The sequence below is a fragment of the Arachis stenosperma genome, chromosome 4 (genome assembly GCF_014773155.1).
Source record: "Arachis stenosperma cultivar V10309 chromosome 4, arast.V10309.gnm1.PFL2, whole genome shotgun sequence".
In the NCBI taxonomy this organism is placed as follows: domain Eukaryota; kingdom Viridiplantae; phylum Streptophyta; class Magnoliopsida; order Fabales; family Fabaceae; genus Arachis; species Arachis stenosperma.
This window is the reverse complement of record NC_080380.1, coordinates 115,124,657-115,131,952: the sequence shown is the minus strand read 5'-3', so window position 1 is coordinate 115,131,952 and position 7,296 is coordinate 115,124,657. Positions and strand designations below refer to the sequence as shown.

The window sequence follows — 7,296 nt, the reverse complement described above, 5'->3', positions numbered from 1 at the left end:
TTTTTCCATATGAGCAGGAGCAAGGACAAGATATTCTTGTTGAAGCAGATCCTGAACCTGAAAAGACTCTGAAGAGGAAACTAAGAGAAGCTAAATTACAACAATCTAGAGACAACCTTACAAAAATTTTCGAAAAGGAAGAGGAGATGGCAGCCAAAAATAATAATGCAAGGAGAATGCTTAGTGATTATACTACACTTACTTCCAAGTTTGATGGAAGAAGCATCTCAATCCTTGCCATTGGAGAAAACAATTTTGAGCTGAAGCCTCAACTAGTTGCTCTAATGCAACAGAACTGCAAGTTTCATGGACTTCCATCAGAAGATCCCTATTAGTTTTTAACTGAGTTCTTGCAGATATGTGAGACTGTTAAAAGACTAATGGAGTAGATTCTGAAGTCTACAGGCTCATGCTTTTCCCTTTTGCTGTAAGAGACAGAGCTAGAACATGGTTGGACTCACAATCTAAAGATAGCCTGGACTCTTAGGATAAGCTGGTCACGGCCTTCTTGGCTAAGTTCTTTCCTCCTCAAAAGCTGAGCAAGCTTAGAGTGGATGTTCAGACCTTCAAACAAAAAGATGGTGAATCCCTCTATAAAGCTTGGGAAAGATACAAGCAGATGACCGAAAGATGTCCTTCTGACATGCTTTCAGAGTGGACCATTTTGGATATATTCTATTATGGTCTATCTGAGTTCTCTAAGATGTCACTGGACCATTCTGCAGGTGGATCTATTCACCTAAAGAAAATGCCTGCAGAAGCTCAAGAACTCATTGACATGGTTGCAAATAACCAATACATGTACACTTCTGAGAGGAATTCTGTGAGTAATGGGACGCCTCAGAGGAAGAGAGTTCTTGAAATTGATGCTCTAAATGCCATATTGGCTCAGAACAAAATGTTGACTCAGCAAGTCAACATGATTTCTCAGAGTCTGAATGGATGGTAAAATGCATCCAACAGTACTAAAGAGGTGACTTCTGAAGAAGAAACTTATGATCTTGAGAACCCTGCAATGGCAGAGGTGAATTACATGGGTGAACCCTATGGGAACACCTATAATTCCTCAGGGAGAAATCATCCAAATTTCTCATGGAAGAATCAACAAAAGCCTCAACAAGTCTTTAATAATGGTGGAAGAAATAGGCTTAGCAATAGCAAGCTTTTCCATCATCTTCTTAGCAACAGACAGAGAATTCTGAGCAGAGCCCCTCTAGCTTAGCAAACGTAGTCTCTGATCTGTCTAAGGCCACTTTAAGTTTCATGAGTGAAACAAGGTCATCCATCAGAAATTTGGAGGCACAAGTGGGCCAGCTGAGTAAGAAAATCACTGAAACTCCTCCTAGTACTCTCCCAAGCAATACTGAAGAGAATCCAAAAAGAGAGTGCAAGGCCATTGACATAATCAAAATGGCCGAACCTAGAGAGGAAGGGAAAGATGTGAATCCCAATGAGGAAGACCTCATGGGACGTCTCCCAGACAAGAAGGAGTTCCCTATTGAGGACCTAAAGGAATCTGAGGCTCATATAGAGACCATAGAGATTCTATTAAACCTTCTTCTACCATTCATGAGCTCTGAGAACTATTCTTCCTCTGAAGAGGATGAAGATATAACTGGAGAGCAAGTTGCTCAATATCTAGGAGCTATCATGAAGCTGAATGCCAAGTTGTTTGGTAATGAGACTTGGGAAGATGCACCTCCCTTACTCATTAGTGAACTAGATACATGGGTTCAGCAAACTTTACCTCAAAAGAAACAAGATCCTGGTAAATTCTTAATACCCTGTATCATGGGCACCATGACCTTCGAGAAGGTTCTGTGTGACCTGGGGTCAAGCATAAATCTTATGCCACTCTCTGTAATGGAGAAACTAGGAATCTTTGAGGTACAGGCTGCCACATTCTCATTAGAGATGGCAGACAAGTCAATAAGACAAGCTTATGGAATGGTAGAAGACGTGTTGGTAAAGGTTAAAGGCCTTTACATCCCTGCTGATTTCATAATCTTAGACATTGGGAAGGATGAGAATGAATCCATTATTCTTGGAAGACCCTTCCTAGCCACAGTAGGAGCTGTGATTGATGTTGACAGAGGAGAGTTAGTCCTTCAATTGAATGGGGACTACCTGGTGTTTAAAGCTCAAGGATCTTCCTATGCAACCATGGAGAGGAAGCATGAAAAGCTTCTCTCAATACAGAGTCAAATAGAGCCCCCACAATCAAACTCTATGTTTGGTGTTGGAAGGCCACAACCAAACTCTAAGTTTGGTGTTGAACCCCCACATTCAAACTCTAAGTTTGGTGTTGGGAGGTCCTAACAATGCTCTGAACATATGTGAAGTTCCATGAGAGCTCACTGTCAAGCTATTGACATTAAAGAAGCGCTTATTGGGAGGCAACCCAATTTTTATTTATCTATATTTTTATTTTTCTTTTATGTTTTATTAGGTTCATGATCATGTGGAGTCACAAAACAATTACTAAAATTAAAAATAGAATAAAAATAATCAGACAGCACACCCTAGAGGAAGAGCTTACTGGTGTTTAAACGCCAGTAAGGAGCATCTGGCTGGCGTTCAATGCCAGAACAGAGCATGAATCTGGTGTTGAACGCCAGAAACAAGCAGCAGTCTGGCGTTTAAACGCCAGGATTACACCCTGAGGAGAGCTGGCGTTAAACGCCAGAAACAAGCATGGAACTGGCATTCAACGCCAGAAACATGCTGCAGATTGGCGTTGAACGCCCAAAACAAGCATAGAGCTGGCGTTTAACGCTAGAAACAAGCATCAATCTGGCGTTAAACGCTAGTATTGCATGCAGAGGGCATTTTACACGCCCCATTGGTGCAGGAATGATAAATCTTTGACACCTCAGGATTTGTGGATCCCATAGGATCATCTCAGGATCTGTGGACCCCACAGGATCCCTACCTACCTCAACTTACCTTCTCTCTTCTTCACACAATCCAATAACACTCTTCCCCAAAAACCCTTCACTAATCAACTCAATCTCTCTTCCCCATCACTTCTTCACCACTCACATCCATCCACTCTTTCCCATAAACCCTACCTACCTTCAAATTCAAAATCCCTTTCCCACCCAAATCCTCCCTTGGCCGAATACACATTCCTCTCCCTCTCCTTCATATCTTCTTATTCTTCTTCTATTCTTTCTTTTCTTTGCTCGAGGGCGAGCAACATTGTAAGTTTGGTGTGGTAAAAGTATAGCTTTTTTGTTTTTCCATAACCATCTATGGCACCTAAGGCCGGAGAAACCTCTAGAAAAGGAAAAGGGAAGACAAAAGCTTCCACTTTCGAGTCATGAGAGATGGAGAGATTCATCTCAAAGGTCCATCAAGACCACTTCTATGAAGTTGTGGCCAAGAAGAAGGTGATCCATGAGGTCCCTTTCATGCTCAAGAAAAATGAGTATCCGGAGATCCGACATGAGATCCAAAGAAGAGGTTGGGAAGTTCTGACCAACCCCATTCAACAAGTCAGAATATTAATGGTTCAAGAGTTCTATGCCAATGCATGGATCACTAGGAACCATGATCAAAGTATGAACCCGAATCCAAAGAATTATCTTACAATGGTTCGGGAGAAATGCTTAGATTTCAGTCCGAAAAATATAAGGTTGGCGTTCAACTTGCCTATAATGCAAGAAAATACACGCCCCTACACTAGAAGGGTCAACTTTGATCAAAGGTTGGTGATGCCAGGGCATCTAGGCCAGTTTCACTGACCTTTTCTTTACTGTTTTAGGGTAGTTTCATGCATTTTCCTAGTAAACAAGGCAAGTTTTGGGTGAAAATACACTTACACCTTCATTTAAGCAACTATTGTGAATTTTACATGATTTCATGAGATTTTTGCCAGAATTACATGATAATTTAATGATGCATAATCTCATGACTTTGGCTAGAGCTTTGATGCACTTTAATTGCTTGATTTCAGGACAAATGAAGCATGGAAGAACCACGTTAGCATTCACGTTAACTTAGTTAACGTGACTACTAACGTGGGATGGCAAATAGCTTGCAACGTTAATGAGAAAAGTGATCACTAATAACGCCTGCGAAGCCATTTATAGCCTAGGTTAAGAGCCACGTTAACTAAGTTAACGTGGTACTTAACGTAGAAGAAAAAGAGGACTCCACGTTAATGAGAAACGTGAACTCCAATAACGTTTCTCCTCAACGTTAGTGGTAAAAGTGAACACCACTAACGTTGGGAAACTAGGCAATGCCCCACGTTAAGAGTCACGTTAACTAAGTTAACGTGAACTCTAACGTGGAAGAGGATCAACAATGCCAACGTTAGTGACATTCACTTTTGTCACTAACGTTGGATCATTAGCATTGCCTACGTTAACTCTCACGTTAAGATTGTTAACGTGAAAGTTAACGTGGAGTGGGGTTCAAAGAGCCAACGTTAGTGACACTCACTTTTGTCACTAACGTTGGGAGATGGCTTCATTACTACGTTAAGAGCCACGTTAACTTAGTTAACGTGGGTTCTAACGTAGGGGCTTAAGGCAATTGGAGCGTTAGTGACAAAGGTGAGTGTCACTAATGCTCTCGAAGGTGATAGATGCCCACGTTAAGAGCTAGGTTAGCTAAGCTAACGTGAGACCTAACGTAGGGGGCAAGAGGCAAGCAACGTTAATGGGAAAAGTGATTCCCATTAACGTTTGCGAAAAGGGGCACAAGCCAACGTTAATGGGAAAAGTGAGTCCCATTAACGTTGGCCAAGAATTGAGAAGGAACGTTAGAAGTCACGTTAAGACTTCTAACGTTGAGAATAACATGGGCATATAAAGGTGGAACGTTAGTGGAAAAGGTGAATGCCACTAACGTACTCGCACCCAGAAATGTATTCCACATTAATCTCACTAAATGCCCAAGCCTAATTCATATTTCTCTACAAGTTGGGCCCACTAAAGATGAGAATTGCTTCAACTCAAGGTCCAAAGCCCACATCCAAGACTTGAAGAACTCACTAGAAGATCATGAAGAGTAGTATATATAGGAGTAGTTTTGAACTAGCTAGGAGCTTTTGGACTTTTGGGAACTACTCTCTGCATATTTACTTTTCTGTACTTCTAGCATGGATTCTTCTTTTCTGCCAATTTTGATTCCTAGAGCTATGAACAACTAAACCCCTTTCATTGGGTTAGGGAGCTCTGCTGTAATTTGATGGATCAATATTAGTTTTCATTCTTCTTCTTTTATCTTTTCTCTTGATTTTACTAGAAAGCTTTCAATCTTAATTCAATTGGTTAGTTGTCTTGGAAAAGAAACTCTCCATAATTGGATCTCTTCGGAACCTTGGAAGAGGAATGAAGAGATCATGCTAGAAATGCTTTTCATGTTGGACCAACTTGGGTTTGGATGGATATGTGACTATAATCCTACCAATACTTGATTTGGGAATGCATGTGGTATAATCAGTGACCATACTTTATCTCTTCTCATGAGCAATTGACCAAGGAATTGGCTATTGATCAAGATTTGAGAGATTGGATTACCAAGGAATTGGAATCTAATCACTTAAGATTGCCAAGGAGATCAATGAATGCATTGATTGAGGAAGAGATGAGAATGAACTTGATCCGGAGAATTGCAACATCTCCTAAACCCAATGATCTCCCCATTTCTGATCTTACCCATTCTCTTTAATTTCTACCATTTACTTTTATGAGCATTACCCCAATTCCCCATTTAAAATTCTGCACTTTAATTTCTGCTATTTACTTTCCAGTCACTTAAATTTCTGCATCTTAACCTCAATTTTGTTTAGCTCAACTAGCATATTCTTCTAACTAAAGTTGCTTGACCAATCAATCCTTGTGGGATTCGACCTCACTCTATAGTGAGTTTTACTTGACGATAATTCGGTATACTTGCCGAAGAAAAATTTATTGAGAGACAAGTTTCCATGCATCAAGTTTATGGCGCCGTTGCTGGGGATTGATTTTGAATCAACAATGATTAAGCTAGAAGATCACTAGATTGAGCATTTTTTTTATTTTTCGTTATTCTTTTCTGTATTCAGTAATTTACCTTAGTTTGTTTTTAATTTCCTCCTCATCCCCTTTACCCTCTCTATTTTCTGTTCTCTTTTTCTTAGTTTATCATAATTCAGCTCACTAACCTACTAACTGTTTGATAAATTGCATCACTCACACTAACAATCATTCTAACAAAAATAGTCTTCACTATATTTCCTGTTGTGCATTCTGTTTGTTGTATGACAGGGAGAAGAGAAGGAATCTCAACATCCTTTGATTCAGAACCTGAGAGAACCCTTTGGAAATGAAAAAGGGAGGCAAGTGGAAAAAGAATTATTGGTGCTGAGGAAGAGGAAGAGTATTTTGAACCCAACATGGAAGAGAATTTGGAGAACAATCATGAAGAAGAAGCTCATAATCATGCCAGAGAAGGTCATGCAAACTGGGCTGGGCATGAAAGAAGGGTCTTAGGATCCTATATCAATCCTAATCCAGGAAACTGTGGAAGCAGCATTCAAAAACCCACCATACATGCCAATAATTTCGAGCTAAAACCTCAGCTCATCACTTTGGTGCAAAATAATTGCTCATTTGGAGGAGGTGCTCAAGAAGACAGTAACCAACACTTGACCACCTTCTTGAGGATTTGTGACACGGTGAAGTCCAATGGAGTCCACCCCGATGTCTATAGGTTGCTCTTGTTCCCTTTTTCACTCAGGGACAAGGCATCCAAATGGCTTGAATCCTTCCCAAAGGAAAGCTTGACTAATTGGGAAGAAGTGGTGAACAAGTTTTTAGCAAGATTTTATCCTCCTCAAAGGATCAATAGGCTAAGAACTGAGGTACAGACTTTCAGGCAACAAGATGGTGAGACACTTTATGAAGCATGGGAGAGATTCAAAGACTTGACAAAGAGATGCCCACCAGAGATGTTTAATGAGTGGGTTCAATTTCACATCTTCTATGAAGGTCTTTCCTATGAGTCAAAGAAGGCTGTAGATCATTCATCAGGAGGTTCTTTAAACAAGAAGAAAACCATTGAAGAAGCCATAGATGTCATTGAAACAGTTGTTGAGAATGACTACTTCTATGCCTCTGAAAGAAGTAACACTAGAGGAGTAATAGAGCTGAACCACATGGATGTACTGTTAGCCCAAAACAAGATGATCACCAAGCAGCTAGCAGATCTTACCAAGAAGGTGGAAGAGAACCAAGTTGCAGCAGCCATCACCTCATCACCAACTCATGAAGGAGTAAACATAGGAGAAGAAGGTGACTGGGA

The 7,296-nt window shown here is 40.5% G+C and overlaps 1 non-coding gene across 1 annotated transcript; it reads right to left on the bottom strand.

Annotated features, from left to right (window-relative positions):
• Nucleotides 1-6,841: 6,841 nt before the first annotated feature.
• LOC130977282 (small nucleolar RNA R71) lies at nucleotides 6,842-6,949 on the bottom strand. The gene has a single exon (XR_009084982.1). It is a non-coding gene; the product is annotated as a small nucleolar RNA R71 (small nucleolar RNA).
• Nucleotides 6,950-7,296: the final 347 nt, after the last annotated feature.